This window comes from Bombyx mori, chromosome W (genome assembly GCF_030269925.1).
Source record: "Bombyx mori chromosome W, ASM3026992v2".
NCBI lineage: Eukaryota > Metazoa > Arthropoda > Insecta > Lepidoptera > Bombycidae > Bombyx > Bombyx mori.
This window is the reverse complement of record NC_085135.1, coordinates 96667-113994: the sequence shown is the minus strand read 5'-3', so window position 1 is coordinate 113994 and position 17328 is coordinate 96667.

Here is a 17328-nt window from a genome sequence, read left to right as displayed (position 1 = left end):
ACTTCACCCACACTATCATTTACTGATTTTGTCTCGAAATCAGTGTTTAATTTGGACAAAGAATAACGTGATTTTCGACTATTATTACTTATTAAAATCTGGTCGATGTGACGTTTGTGTACCCGCCCGTCATCTGCTGTTACCCTGTATGTCACCGGACCTGAGCGGTTTTTTATTGTTCCTGTGGTCCATTTCTTTTTTCCCTGTGTGAAATCTTGCAATAGGACCGAGTCTCCTTCTGCAGCCTCCCTATATCCGGCTGTGCCTGCATTATAGCTTTCGCTTGCCAGCTGTGCTTCTCGTACTATGGAGCTAGTATTGGGACGCAACAGATCCAGTCTTCCACGCAGGCGACGTCCGAACAAAGCAACTGCTGGTTCGCGCCCTGTAGTGCTATGCTCAGAATTTCTGTACATAAAGAGAAATTTTGTCAAGGCGGTATTGTCGTCTTCCTTTTCAATTAAAGCCTTTTTCAACACTCTTTTTATGGTTTTTACGGCGTTTTCCGCTGCACCATTGCTAGATGGATGATACGGAGCCACCGGTAAATGTTTTATACCGTTTTTACTTAAATATGATCTAAATTCGACCGACGAGAAAGGTGGTCCGTTATCAGTTACTACCTTTTTTGCTAAGCCAAATCGAGCAAACAATCGTCTGAGACATGCGATTACTGCCGTGGCTGATGTACAGCTCAATTTTTCCACCTCGATCCATTTTGAATGAGCGTCTACTATAATTAAGTAATATTTGTTATTAAACGGTCCCAAGAAATCAAGATTAAGGCGCGCCCACGGCTCTTCCGGCCATGGCCACGAGTGCAGCGGCACCGATGGTGGTGCAGCGCGCTGAGATCGACAGGCCTGGCACTGAGCACATACACGTTCAATGTCCGCATCGACTGTCTCCCACCATACGTAGTTCCGGCTTAATTGTTTCATCTTAACAATACCCGGATGTCCCTCATGTAACTCCTGTAACACAGTCTCTCGCAATGAAGTTGGAATTATTATTCTGTAACCCCATACAAGACAACCGTGATCAATATGTATGGATTCTCTTCTGTTAAAATAGGGTTTTTCTGCTTGTTCTTTACTGACAGAGGGCCAGCCAAACATGACGTAACCGTAAATTTTGTTTAGTAAAGGATCCTCCGTAACTTCCTTTTTAATTTCTTTAAAACTGAGTGGAAAGCTTTCTTGAACGAAGTTTAGGTAATTATACTCCTTAATATTATTCTTAAAATTAGTATCCAGTGGAAGTCGTGATAGCGCGTCAGCCTGGCAATTATCTGTAGAACTAATAAATTCGATCTCAAAATCATACGCAGCTAGCTTTACAGCAAATCTTTGCAGACGACTCGCGGCGGTTAGAGGTATACCTTTATTCTTTCCAAGAATATAACTCAAAGCCTTATGATCACTTCGTAAAACAAAACGTCTCCCGTACAAATACTGATGGTGTTTGGTAACCCCAAACATTATAGCCAAAGCTTCTTTGTCCAGCTGAGAATAGTTAAGTTCGGCTGGCGCGAGAGTCCGTGAGGCACAGCTGACGAGCCGCTCAGTGCCGTCGATGTGCTTCTGAGTGAGGACGGCGCCCAGTCCGTACCGGCTGCTGTCAACGGAAAGCACTAATGGCGAATTTGGGTTATAATGTGCCAGTACCGGGGAGCTGCTTAACACTTTTTTAATTCGTATAAATGCTTGATGACATTTATTTGTCCAACACCATTCTACATTTTTTTTTAACAAATTATACAAAGGTTTCAAAATATCACTCATATTAACAACGAAGTTCGAATAAAAATTAACAAGACCCATAAAACTTCTCAATTGAGTTAAATTCGTAGGTGCGGGGGCGGCCACTATAGCATCAACTTTCTTTTTGTCAGTGTGTAAGCCCTGTTTGTCTATTTTATAGCCTAAATACGTAACAGAACTTTGAAAGAATTTACATTTGTCATAATTAATTCTTAATCCGTTTTCTTTGAGTCTCCTCAACACTGCTCGTAGATTTGATAAATGTTCAAACCTGTTTTTTCCGGTTACACATATATCGTCCGCAAAAATAACGGTTGACGGCAGACCACTTAGAATCTCTTCCATAATCTTCTGAAAGTTTTCCGGAATGCATTTAATACCAAACGGAACGCGCTTATAGACAAAAGTACCAATGTGTGTCGTGATCGCTGTCATCGGCTGGGATTCTTCGTCTAAGAGGCATTGCTGGAATGCATTAGATAAATCCAATTTTGTGTAATATTCACCACCACCTAAAGTGGCAAACAAATCTTTAATGTGCGGCAAAGGATAGTGATAATCCTTCAGACGTGGGTTTATTGTGATTTTATAGTCGCCGCAAATACGAATATCGCCATTTGCCTTAACGACTGGTACTATAGGCGTGCCGTAATCAGACCTATCTACTTTGTAAATAACTCCCTCACTTTGTAAACGATCAAGTTCTCGCTCAACGCGCTCGCGCAACGCCAGTGGCAGCGCCCGCGCCTTTACAAATATTGGCGTCTTTTCTTTTAGATGTAATTTTATGCGTGATTTACATGTTCCTAAACCTCCAGCAAACACTTCTGGAAATTCGTTTCACCGTCGAGGTCGTCTCAGAAATCGAATGACATTTTAGAAAACTTAATTTTAATATTTTAATCCAAATTCGGCCTAGCAGTGGCGGGCCGCCGTTTTTAATTACATATAGTTTTAATTTGGCGGACTCACGACCACAAGATACGTCTACCATTATATAACCGATAGTCTCAATTACATCGCCTGTATATGAACTAAAATTCAAGATTTCGCTTTGTATAGGAATACACATAAAATGCTTTTCATAAAAAGCTTTAGATATGGCCGAAATTTTACAACCCGTATCAATCTCAAATTTACATGGAACATTTTGAACAAAAATTTTCACGTAATATGGTCCTTCACCCTCGCTACTGATCAGGTCCTTTAAGTTATAAAAACTATTATCACTAGAATCACAGTCACTATGGTTTAAATAGTACTGACCTCGGTTTTTTTCAATCTTTTGGTTACCTTTACGGTTCCGACACATTGATTTTAGGTGTCCCTTCTCGCCACATGAGTCACAGGTGTAGTGCTTGTACCGACACCGACCCTCCGCATGGCCCAGCTTGCCGCAGCGTCTGCAGGCGCAGCGAGCCTCCGCGCGCGCTCCGCCGACCCGATGCATGCCTTCGCTCTCGGACGCAGCCTGTGAGCTGCCCCCAGTGCCCCCAGCCGCCATCGCATGTCGATCCGCTGCTTCCAGTGCTGATGCCAACTCAACAGCGCGCTTGTAATCTATATCTTTTTCAGCAAACAGCCTTGATCGCATCTCCTCACTATATAATCCTGATACGAATTGATCGCGTAGATTAATTTCTAATGTGATGCCGAAATTGCAAGTTTTAGCCAAATGTTTCAAACTTTGTAGGTAGGAACGAATGCTTTCGTTATTTTGCTGCTTTCTTTGCCTGAAGATATGACGTTCTGCTATTTCCGATCTTTCAGGTTCTAGATGATCTTTGACTAATTTTACGAGTATGTCGAAATCCTTTTCTTCTGGTAAGTCCGGAGCACACAAGTCACACATTAAGTCATAGCACTCAGACCCAACTAAGGTCACGAGCGTTGCAACGTGAAGTCTCTGTTCAATGTCGTTGAGTTCCATGAATTGTTTTACACGACGAATGTATGTGTCCCAATTTTGAGATCCCATATCAAAACTTTCAACTTTCCCAATCGGCATTATTACAATTTAAAAGAAAACACGCGTCGAAAATGTTTTTAAATGATTATCCTCGTCGCCAGTTGTTGTGTATTACAAATGAAAGTCGGAATTCCAAAGCAGACTGATTTATTTTTTCAACTACCTGCCCTTTTATAATGTGACTTAATATCTATACATAACAGTAAGTTTTTGCTTTGATATTGTAATATTTTTTTTTTTAATATTTTAATGTTCTCTATTACGAGTATATGTTGTTATTATTAAGTTCATGCGGAATTACTTTATATTTAGTTTAAGGAAATTATGTCAGAATGATAGAATATTCGAATTGTGATACAAAAATGTCAGACTCATTTGACATCAAAACTGCAATTTCCCTGTTTCCGGTAATGAGTGGCAATATTCGGTTTAAGGAAATCTATGTCTTTCTATCCACAAGAGCAGGTTATGCAACTACGAGAAAACTACAGAGGTTTCTGAGGCCGAGGAGCTAGCCATTTTTATAACAATAAGACAAATTATAATCGTAACTATAATTGTTATGAAAATAGTACAGGTCAACGAACTTCACATATCGTAAATCGAGGTAAACACTCAGGCGATCAGCGCCAGCGTCAGCATTTTCGCGGACGACCGATGAATTATCAGCGTGTACAGCATAACACGCAAGAGTCCAATGTCCAAGACAACTTGCGCAACGATAACGCAAATAATTATGACAACTTAGAGTTTTTCGCACCTAAACAGTGCACTCATTCGATTTTTAGTTATAGTAATTTTTGTGTAATTAAGTGTCAACTTAAAAATAGTAATATCGATCTTAATTTATTAATCGATAGTGCAGCTAGTTTATGTGTACTTAAGTATGAATGGTTGTCGCGACATAAGAATTTATTGAATTTAGTAAAACATGATAAGATAATTATAAAAGGAATTAGTGGTAATTTAGAGTCTATGGGACATATTTATTTAAATATTATAAATAATCATGTGAATTTTGCACAACGCAGCTGCAGATGCATTGAGCCGGATACCTTTTACATCCAACAGCTTAAAGAAAATGCAACAGCATGTAGTATCGTTCATGACAAGAGCACAGGCTCGTAGATTACGAATTGACTGTGACAATTATAACATGACTACGGAGGTATCCTCTACTCCAAGGCCTGATCAACCTAAAGTAGTGGAAATCCTCAAACGACCAATTGACGGCGTTGAATTGATTCTATTTTGTAATAAAAATATATTAAAACAGATAGAAAAATTCAAACATTTTACTAGTGATAATGGTAATTGCAAATTCGTGCCTGAAAAATCAGCAATTTTTATAATTTCTCAATCGTTGTCTACCGTAAGTGTGTTAATGAGAGAATTATAACGTTTTTGCAAGCAAATCAAAATAAACGTGCTCGTAATAATTAAAAGCAAGCGCTATGAACGATTTGTAAACAATTTTATAAAGGAAATGAGCCATTTGAAAGATTTTCCCAAGTTACTTGTTATTAAAGATGTGACAAGTATTACTGACAAAGACACAAAGACTGTGATCCTAAATGACTTCCACCTGTTACCCACGAGTGGCCACGCGGGGGTAAACAGAATGTTAAATAATATTAGGAAGTATTATTATTGGCCAGGAATGACCAATGACGTATCAGAATACGTAAAGAAATGTAAAAGTTGTCAGATTCAAAAGCATTCCAATAGACATACAAAGGAGCCAATGGTTATCACATCCACGGCATCCACTGCTTTTGAGAGAGTTAGTTTAGATTTAATGGGGTCATTAGATGTAGATAATTTTAATTATAAGTATATTCTGACGTTACAATGTGATCTGACTAAATATGTTGAAGCTTATCCTTTAGAAAATAAGGATACAGTTTCAGTAGCGCGATCATTTGTAAATAATTTTATTCTGAGGTATGGTATCCCTACAGAAATAATAACAGACCAGGGAACAGAGTTTATGTCATCAGTATTTACTGAAATTTGCAATTTATTGCATATAAAAAAACTGCATTCAACAGCTTATCATCATGAGACTCTTGGAGGTTTGGAAAACACTCATAAGGTTCTAGGTGCTTATCTTAGGATTCAGTGTGATAATAATAAAACAGATTGGAGCAGTTGGCTTCCATTCTGGTGCTTTTCATTTAACACTACAGTTCACTCTGAGACAAAATACACGCCATTTGAATTAGTATTTGGTAAACATTGTAATCTACCATCTAACATAGAACAAAATTCATATGTTGATCCCTTATATAATCCTGATTCTTACCCTTTAGAACTAAAGTACAGACTTCAAAGAGCACAAGCTGAAGCAAGAAACAATTTGTTATTTAATAAAAAATTAAGAAAAATAAATTTTGACAAAACTATTAACTCAATAAAATATAAGAAAGGAGATTTAGTATTAATTAAAAATCAAGTAGGAGATAAGTTAGATAAGATTTATTTAGGACCATACGAAGTCATAGAAGATGTCTCACCAAATATTAAAATCTTAAAGGATAATAAAGCATACATAATTCATAAAAATAATACAAAGAAGTTTGTAACTTAAAATATTGTTTTATTGGATTTTTGTTAGTAACGTATGAAATTTAATAATATTTTGTGTAATTTAGTTTTAGTAAAAAAAAAAAGGAATTATGTAATAATATTTTTTTTTTTAAAAAGGGGGGGAGGTGTAGTGTGCAGCTCGCCTAACCTTATGTTTGTAACTGCACACACTAAATTATAACAGTATTACACGAATTGTCGACTTGAACAGTTCTCTTTTATTTCACCTACAACACTCCAATACAAGTGAATCTAATGAAGAAATTCGATACATTTTAAAATTTTAGCTAATACTAATAGGTGAGCTCACGGGGCTCAAACCTGATGACACGAACCCTAGCAAGAGCCGTGCTTCGCAGAATCTACCACCGGATCGGAAACGCGACCCACTGAGAAGATCCGGCGAGAAGCTCAGTGGGCTGTGTCTGTGGGTTAATTTACTCGCCGAGCCCTTCGTCGCAAGCGACGGGTTCGACGAGAACGATGACCGACTCATTGACCGAGACCGCTTAGAGCTGCCTTTATTTGGTCCGCCCATCGTAACGTTTATCTGCCGCGCGGTCATCTGACGACAATCTGCGGCAAAATAAAGCTGATATTACGAAAAACAAATCGAAACCTAATTAAAGATTATATTGAAAACTTTGAAAAAACTCAAGAGGATTTTGCGAATTTTTTTTTTTAAATGTGCGACGTGAATTTTTATTCATAGTCCGACATTAAAGTTTGGACATATCAACAACATACGTAGATTCATAAATACAGCGAGCCCCAGGCGAGGATGCACCTCACGGTTACCATGGCAACCCCAGGGTCGCTAGCTCGCTCGGTCTTTGTGATGCAACTCTATAGCAAAATTAATTTTAAGTACTCTGCGAACCTTTTACAATTTATCAATTTTATTCCATTCAATAAAGGTTTTCTGCTTTCTGATATATCTATTTGTTCACGAGTTTCATAGTGTGGACCGGGATAAAAAAAATCCTTTTGCGTTGAATATTTTTGTGATTTATTGTTTGGGAATTATTAGACACAAAGAGATCTGCGATATGCGAGTCCGACAAAATATGATTTTGTGTTATTCAAGAACAGGAAAGATTTTAGGCGCTTAAGTACGTGAGATTATGTTATTTTCTCAGAACAATTAAGAGCCAATTAGAATTGCTACAAATAATTATTTTGTGCGCTTGAAATAAGATAAATTGTAAATAATCAGAGAGTATTAAGATTTTTTTATTGCTTAGATGGGTGGACGACCTCACAGCTCACCTGGTGTTAAGTGGATACTGGAGCTCATAGACATATATAACGTAAATGCCGCCTCCACCTTGAGATATGAGTTCTAAGGTCTCAGTATAGTTACAAGTTACAACGGCTGTCCCATCCTTCAAACTGAAACGCATTACTGCTTCACGGCAGAAATAGGCAGCGCGGTGGTGCCTACCCGCGCGGACTCCCAAGAGGTCCTACCACCAGTGATTACGCAAATTATAATTTTGCGGGTTTGATTTTTATTACACGATGTTATTCCTTCACCGTGGAAGTCAATCGTGAACATTTGTTGAGTACGTATTTCATTAGAAAAATGTATACCCGCCTGCGGGATTCGAACACCGGTGCATCGCTACAGACGAATGCACCCGACGTCTTATCCTTTAGGCCACGACGACTACTTATTAGTTGATTATGAAATTTACATAATAAGATTTATTGATTTTGTTTCCGATGTTGTTGTTGATGTTTGTTTGTTTGATATTGTTGTTCCTTATCACTGCCCTCTACGTTGAGTATCTATGCTTTTTTCCTACCTAAGATTAGAGGGCCATGCCAGCTTAACCGAGCGAGAGTATGCTTCGTAAATTCTTTCATTATTCTGTTTTGTTATTTTGTGTTCAAAACTAAACTTGACTAGACTTGCCTTAAGTTAGACAGAGATTAACTACAGATACTTGAGGCTCAAGTTCTAATTGTGTTGAAATAACGACTCTCTTACCAAATCGATTGGTTTGCTTTGCGAGAGCTCGGGAGTAGGTACGGTGGAATCAATACATCGATATTCTTCATCAGTAGAACTGATGAAGTTATAGGGTTGGTTGAGAAAATACGAACATAGCTACGGGTTTTTTATATTGATTTATGAACATTTCAAAAATCTCCCAGTGTTGTTAAGGGTGTTCAATAAAAAGACGTTGATGCGTATAACTCAATGAAATTTTATTAAATGTTATTTTATTTTTCGACGTAGTTACCTTTTAAATTTATAGACTTTGTACATCTTTTTTCTAAGATTAAAATTAACCTTAAAAAAAAAACTTCTTAATTCCTTTAAAAATCGTGTACCGCTGTGACTACTGTTTCATTATCTTAAAATTCATGGCCCTTGAGATGTTGCTATAACCGCGTAAATAGGTAGAAATCACTAGGAGCTAAGTCCGATCAATTTAGAGGACATTCCATCAATTCAAATCTAGCTTCTTGAACCAAAATTTGGACTTGTATGCAGTGGCGTTATCTTGGTGAAACAAAACAACTTTAGCGGGCATGCAACGCTGTTGCTTGTGTATCTTAAGAAACTTTGTTATTTTTCCTGCGTACAAAGTCCCAAATAGTGGCTCCATGATTAAGGTATTCGAGAATTACCACTCCTTGGCAGGCCAAGAAAAAACAGCTCATAATCTTACCGGCGGATGGAATCGCCTTAAAGTTGGCGAGTTGGAAAAGATGCTCTCTTCTAAGTCATGGACTGTCTTTTTCGTTTTCAAGTTATAATAATGAAGCCATGTTTCGTGAATAGTCATTAATCGAGCCAAAAATCGGTCAAGATCTTGCTGTAACAAACTTTTTCATATCAATCAGATTCGGTCGCCGGCTCGAAAAAAATAGGTTCGCTATACTTATAAACGTGTTTTTTTAGTTTTTTAAGTAACGTTTATATGTGAGGTTCTCGGACGACAAACACGACGTTGGTATTATACAGAGTTTGGGTGTGTTGAATATTATGGACACTTCCTACAGACATCTTCATTTATTCTGGTATAAAACAAACAGTAACACGACGATCCGCCAGGACAATGTTTTCAACTATTTTAATCATTTCTTCAGTCACTATCGATGTAGGGCGTCCCGTGCGGGGGGTTCGTCGTTAATAGAAGTTATTTTGCGCTTGAACTCAACACACAACACCCAACCGTAGAATATGGTGGAGAATGAGCCCCTAATATTGCTCTCGAGTCTTGCTTTACCAGTTCCGCAGTCAAAATAAAATTTTATCCATTTTTAACGACACGTTTCAACATGACGCAAACAAATTAATTCAATTTTTCAAAAATAAAAGATAATTTATTGCTTTTTTTTAATATATAAGTAATGTCTGAACTATGCCTGCCAGTATTTTTTTCTTTCCAAAGAAAATTGTATCGCATTTTCACTATTTATTGAACACCCCTCGTAAGTATTAACCGGAGCCCAGACACCCAAAGATAGCTTGTCCTGTACTATCACACCCTTCATAGGGGTACGCGTGACCGCTTCGCCGCAAATTTGTATGACTTATGGAATATTTAGACATTGTAAACCCCGTAACGCAATTATAATAGGTCGTCTCTATCATGGAGAAAGACTTCTGCAATATCGAGACTTTGTTTTGATGGCTTTTTTTGTTTTTTTTTTTGTTCGGTGTTTAAATACATCCAAATCAAGTGAGGATGAAATTACTTATTAATAGGGCCCGGTCGCAAACCCCAAATAAATCCAATACTAATGGCAAATTAGTGAAGACATGACGGCTCTTAGATGTTTCACGTTGATAGTTTTCCACGAATTAGTTTACATTTAAGACGCGTCTGATATCGATGGTTCGGCAATCTTCGGACGCGCTCTGCGACGGTTAGAACATGTGGGTAAGTAAAGGAATAGGAAATAGTCGTTGCAAATGGTTTTGGGGAAATCCAAATATACAAATATTTACTGGTGGTAGGACCACTTTTGTGAGTCCGCACGGGTAGGTACCACCACCCTGACTATTTCTGCCGTGAAGCAGTAATGCGTTTCGGTTTGAAGGGCGGGCAGCCGCTGTAACTATACTGAGACCTTAGAACTTATATCTCAAGGTAGGTGGCGCATTTACGTTGTAGATGTGTATGGGTTCCAGTAACCACTTAGCACCAGGATGGCTGTGAGCTCGTCCATCCACCTAAGCAATAAAATAAAAAAATATAATATATCGAACATCAACTGTGAATTTGGTAATTGTATTGTATATTTGAATGTATGCCGGTAGGAAGATCCTATCTCTGATGCTCCATATGATGACTATTGCCTTAAGACTTACATGTTTCCCGTTTCGAGCCATTAAAACACGAACACTGGTTTTTGTACATAACTAGGTCAAAATTTAAAAACGAATTTTTGAGACAACATTTATTATGACACCGATTATATTGTAACACCAACAAAATAAATACTTATTAATAGCTAAATGTAAAAATGGTTTGAATTCGAAAACTAGACATTTTATAGAGAATTTGCTACAGTAAAATAATATGGTAAAATTCAATACGTAATTTCTCAAATACACGAAATCCCTGTATTTTTTTTATAATAACTGTAATACATATTATATAACAAACAGGATACGTGAGGGAACCCTTCTCGAAGTCAAAGAGCATTAACTGGTAGTTGATCATTGTGAGGCAACGTCAAAAATAGCGAGTAAAATATAATTTACTCTTCGATGAAATAGAAATTTTATGCAGAAGGTTTGCTAAAAATAGCTCAAACGCCACCGAAGGAGGACGAATAGCTCAAGGCTTCGCGAGTGCATTTTCGAGCGATGTCCAGTTTCGGAGTCATTTGGAAGGCAAAGCCAAGTTGGCGTCCAAAATGCTGGGAGTCCTCAACAGAGCGAAGCGGTACTTCACGCCTGGACAAAGGCTTTTGCTTTATAAAGCACAAGTCCGGCCTCGCGTGGAGTACTGCTCCCATCTCTGGGCCGGGGCTCCCAAATACCAGCTTCTTCCATTTGACTCCATACAGAGGAGGGCCGTTCGGATTGTCGATAATCCCGGTCTCGCGGATCGTTTGGAACCTCTGGGTCTGCGGAGGGACTTCGGTTCCCTCTGTATTTTGTACCGTATGTTCCATGGGGAGTGCTCTGAGGAATTGTTCGAGATGATACCGGCATCTCGTTTTTACCATCGCACCTCCCGCCACCGGAGTAGAGTTCATCCATACTACCTGGAGCCACTGCGGTCATCCACAGTGCGTTTCCAGAGGTCTTTTTTGCCACGTACCATCCGGCTATGGAATGAGCTCCCCTCCACGGTGTTTCCCGAGCGCTATGACATGTCCTTCTTCAAACGAGGCTTGTGGAGAGTATTAAGCGGTAGGCAGCGGCTTGGCTCTGCCCCTGGCATTGCTGAAGTCCATGGGCGACGGTAACCACTCACCATCAGGTGGGCCGTATGCTCGTCTGCCTACAAGGGCAATAAAAAAATAAAAAATAATAATAATAATAATAAAAAAAAAAAAAAAAAGGCCCTCTTGAGTCCGCACGGGTAGGTACCACTGCCCTGCCTGTTTCTGCCGTGAAGCAGTAATGCGTTTCGGTTTGAAAGGTGAGGCAGCCGTTGTAACTATACCGAGACCTTAGAACTTAAATCTCAAGCTGGGTGACGCATTTACGTTGTAGATGTCTATAGGCTCCAGTAACCACTTAACACCAGGTGGGCTGTGAGCTTGTCCACTGATCTAAGCAATAAAAAAAAATAACTTTGCAATACTATTCATATTTTTTACTTTTAAGGTCAAGTTATTACATTCCAATTTAGTATAATAATTTATACTAAATTAGATTATAATAATTAGGTCGAAAAAGTCGTAAACGGAAAGAAGGTTTTCATTTACACAAATCTTCACCTTCATACTTCGCGAATTGTTTTATTACAATCAAACGTCATTTGTCTGATCACAGTCCATTAAAAATATAATTGATTTAATCTGCTATTAGTAAACACACATGCCTGGAGTAATTGCATTTACCCCGCCTGTTATGCACAATGTTGTCCTTATTTTTAAATTAATACAACATTCATAAAACCACTTCAACTTCGTGTGTCGTTCCCTTGCATCATGTATTTGTTATAAATACATGATGCATACGATTTGTTAAGGTTGATCCAGAAGTCAGCAGCAAGGGGCTGACTACTGGTTTTTTACGATTTTCTTAGAATTCGTCGAAATTAACACAGAGAATAGTCCTTGTTATTTGCTTTGGATTGAATATAACTCTTAGATGACCAAAATATTATTTTACCAGTAGTCAGCCGTGTATAAAAGTAAAATATATGCTGAGGGCTGACTAATGGACTATTAACTCCTATAGTCGGCCGTTAGTTCTATTGTGTAATATTGAACTTTAATGCATTTTAATAAGGATCAAGTTAAAATCTTATATTCTAGAGTTTCATAATGTCGAAACGACCAATCCACCAGTAAAAAGAAGAGCAGTTGTCATAGGCTATGGCCGCGATCAGAAACGGGATGAAGATTAGAGAAGCTAGTCGAGTTTTTAGATAACCTGGGTAACTTTTTCAGCTTTCACTGTATATTAAAGCAAAATGGTTTTTTTCTCGGGTTGAAATTCTTCCGAAAAATTTTGGGGTACTCAATGACGCGCGCCAAGTACGATAAAATTTTTATTTTTTTATTTTTAAATTTTCAACATTTTTTTTTTAATTTTTTCATCTTTATGACGGTTTCTTGGTATTTTTTTGTATTTCACATATTTTTGTAGAGAATGAAAGCTATTGAAGTCTTCTTTTTTTTGTAAAGTGCAAATGTTATTGAGATGAGTTTTATAAACGTGGACTTGGCGCAATTTTTTACAGTGAAACTGTTTTTGTTCGGATTTCATATCTTTTTGTTAAGTATTATTTTTTGCTCATTTATTACTAATTAAAAATAAATTATAAATATGTAGTCACTCAGCTTAAAAGCTAATGAAACGCTCAATTAATTAGTGTTTTAATGTTAGGTGCCCGACTGGCATGAGACTCTCGGGTTGTCAGTTCCGGTATCGACCGGGGACGCGTGTACTCCGCTTCAAAGTCTGGCGCGCACTAATTGGGGGTGCGAATGATGCAACAGATGCGCGGGCGCGGGTAGCGCGGGGTGGGTCGTCGCGGCACGGACCTGAGTCACATTCTCTTTGGCTGCTGTTGCCCCGCGAAACGGAACGTTGCGTTACATACTCCCCCTCCAAGTTGGGAACGCGTCCCGAGTCCAACTTGGGACTGTTAGTCTGAAGACGCGGCGGCCTTCCTCTTTGCCTCTTTGGCATAATTGGATCCGTACTTGAATTTGACGGAGAGTGGGTTAAATCCGCGGTGTGATACTTGCCGATGACATTGTTTGACAAGTCTGCTATGAAGTACGTTGTAGGACTAACTATTTTTACTACGCGATACGGGCCATCCCGTCGTGGCATGAACTTACGTGTTACACCCCTAGACGCATAAGCAAGCCATAACGAAGGAAATACTCTTCCAGTAGGACTCGGGAGCAAGCCACGGCGGTGGCATCAACAAGTGCGTAGAGTTCTACCCATCTTGTAGCTACATCCTCTACCAGGAGTACCCATCGCTCCCCCTGCTCTCCTTCTGGCAGTGGCCCGAACAAATCGATTGCGAGAAGCTCTCCTCGCTGTTGAAGCACAGGAGTGAGCCTATACGGCGGTACCGATATAGGCGGATGATCACCGGTATCAATGTGGTGCTCGGCGTAAAGGGTTGGGGCTCCCCCCACCCTAAAGATGTCTCCATTCTGCTGCAATAAATGTGATAGCTGCTGCCGTTCATCGGAGCCAGGCATAGAACCCTTATCATCACGCAGGAAGTCAGCAGTAGAAGCAAACATGCATGGCTTAGGGCACTCATATTCAATTGGATAGGTAACCCGTTTTCCCGAAAAATGCCAAGTGGATGAAGCAAAGTCAAGCACAATACCTGCCGCCACCAAAAAATCCATGCCAAGCAAAGTTTCATTATTTTGAGCATCTGGAAAAACAGTAAATTCAAGGGTTTCTGACCTTTCGGGACTTATCCTTACTTCTAGAGTAGTGAGCAAAACTCGGCGGGTGCGCGCGGAACCGTCTGCAAGCCTCACCCGACGCCTGGTTTCCTCACACGGATGGTTATGCTTTAACAGCAATTCATAAAGCAACGCACCGGTAACGCTACTCTTAGCTCCCGTATCCAACAAAGCATTACCTCGTATACCTAAAATTTGAACACTTAAAATTGGTCTTAACCTAACCTGGTGCTCAGTAGAGTTACTCTGGGCAACACTTTTCACATTAGAATTAATCGTCGAAAAATGTCCGACGTTTTCCATGGTCACACTATTTTCGTTCATCATGGTCACCCACCCTATCGCGGCCACTTGGTACCTCGGAATAACTATGTTTTGGTTCGGTACCACTCGAGTAACGCATCAGGGGCCTATTCCTAGAACTAATATTATTGTTTATATTATGATTAAGTCTAGAATAATTTTGAAGTCTAACCTTGTTATCAGTACCGAAAAAGCGCGGAGGAAGAATCGCCTTAAAATCGGTAGGATAATAATTATTTTCATTATCAACAAAACATTGTTTACGATTATTAATATAAATGGACGACTTTACGGTGTTTGAAGTGCAAGCTGTATGCAACGAGCTGCCGCGATGAATAGAGTTCACTGAACTTGACAGCTGTGTATTTACTTTACCAATAGGTAAATCGGATGTGACTGATCGGGTCCGTGCAGCGTCGACGGCGTAATAACTTGCGTTACACTTTGTACACTGAGACCGAGTAACACCTTTGGTACCACACCCGTAACACGAGGATACAGCTTGCGTATTTTCGTTGTCGAATTTCGTTTTTGACGCTAATTTTAAACACTCATCACGAATATGTCCGTACTTTTTGCAATAAACACAGAACAGTCTTTTAACAATCGACGTAGATGATACATTATCAGTGTTCGTGTAGCGAGGCGCGGGGACTCGAACGGTGCTCGGCGCAGCGCTGTCGTCGCGTGGCGGGCCGCCAGCCGCGCCCGAGTTGAATATTTTCCGCGGCGTCATCCGCGCGTATGTATGCTGCGAAGTCGAAGCACCGGCGGGAACTTCGCCTACGGTACTACCCGATGAACGTGGCGTCGCTCGCTGAGGATGATGAATAAATTCAGGCGGACTGGTCTCGTAGATGGAGTCCTCGATATGGCGCGTTTTCTTTAATAACGTGTCGTATGAAGTTATTTCGTCTCTTCTTAATTTTTTACGAACACGACGGTGTAGAAGGCCGTAAAGCATATCAATTTGAACTTTCTCACTAAGGTCACCAGGTGGGAGTCGAGCTAGTAGGGCTCGTGCTCTGGCAACGAAGATCTCCGTCTTCTCTCTTTGTCCTTGCGACATTTTGAAGAGCTCTAAGTAGACTCGATGGGGCGGTCTGCAATCACCGAAAGCGCTTCGTAACGATGATAAAGCGTCGTCCCAGGAAGTGATGCTAGCTTTAACGCCTTGCCACCACACGGCTGCATTTCCGGTTAGTAACATCGATGGCGTGTCCTACGTCAGCACAATCTTTGTATGATTCGACCGCGTCAAGGAAACCGTCGAGTGAGTCGCCGGGCGCTCCGCTGAACCGCGCCGTGCATGACGCGAAGTTCCCAGAATGGTGAGCGGGCGTCGAGGAAGGCGGCGATGTCGGCTCCGACGTCGGTGTTGCTGATGATTCGAGTTGAGTTTTATGCTCAAAAACTCGGTCGAGTAGGCGTTCGAATGCTGCCATTTGACTTTCTTGTAATGACGCCATGTTGTTTGCGGTAAATGTTGGCGTCGGTCCCGCGGTTGAACCAATTTCTTCTTCAACGTCTTGAAAATCGGATTGACGCCGTGACTGACGACGAGTACGTGTCGTAATTACGTAGATTCACTCCGAAATACTAGTTAAAGGGCCCGCGCTTGGGCTGCCAGTTTAATGTTAGGTGCCCGACTGGCATGAGACTCTCGGGTTGTCAGTTCCGGTATCGACCGGGGACGCGTGTATTCCGCTTCAAAGTCTGGCGCGCACTAATTGGGGGTGCGAATGATGCAACAGATGCGCGGGCGCGGGTAGCGCGGGGTGGGTCTTCGCGGCACGGACCTGAGTCACATTCCCTTTGGCTGCTGTTGCCCCGCGAAACGGAACGCTGCGTTACAGTGTAATAATAATCAACATCAACTTTTACAAATTTAAACCGAATTAAATTTTGTTTCAAATGTGAAGGGTAGATGACGCTGTTCTTAATTATTTCAGAATTTAAAATTAAAATCTGAAAGCCTTGAAACATCAATCCGCATAAATGTAATTTAAAAACTACAGTAAGAGGCTTAAATAAAAAGCTGAACTTAACTCAGCCTTAATTAGAATTTTCTTCGGAATTCAATAGTAAAGTTCAAGTTATTTTGATGAAATCAAAACCGAAATAATCATAGCATCTTAAACAATCACCTACGAATAAATATTAGTTATTATATTATTTATTATTCGTAGACAATCACAACGGTTTTATAGTTTTGGGAAGGGATTTTTTGTAACGCCATCTCGTAAAGTATTTCGGTATTACATTACAAAACAAAATTGTTTCTCCAACAGTAACAACAGTACTTGCTTCGGCAGTACTTAAACTAAAATACTAACAGTAACAACATTAACGTTATTTAATGTATAAACCGTTCAATAAGAACTGCAAACTATCCCCTTGAAGCTACAGTTTATGTAGGAATAATGACTTTTTGGCGGGAACGTGAGGTGTGAAGTTGTGTGATTTGTTTTAATTTGTCTATTTAGTGTTTCTTCGGGTTTAAATGTGTAATAATAGTGGTTTATTAACTGTTTAATATCTGTGAAAGTGCACAAATGTGGGAAAATTAAACAAAGTCGCTGTACGTAACTTCTCGGTTTCCTCCAAAAAGTCCAC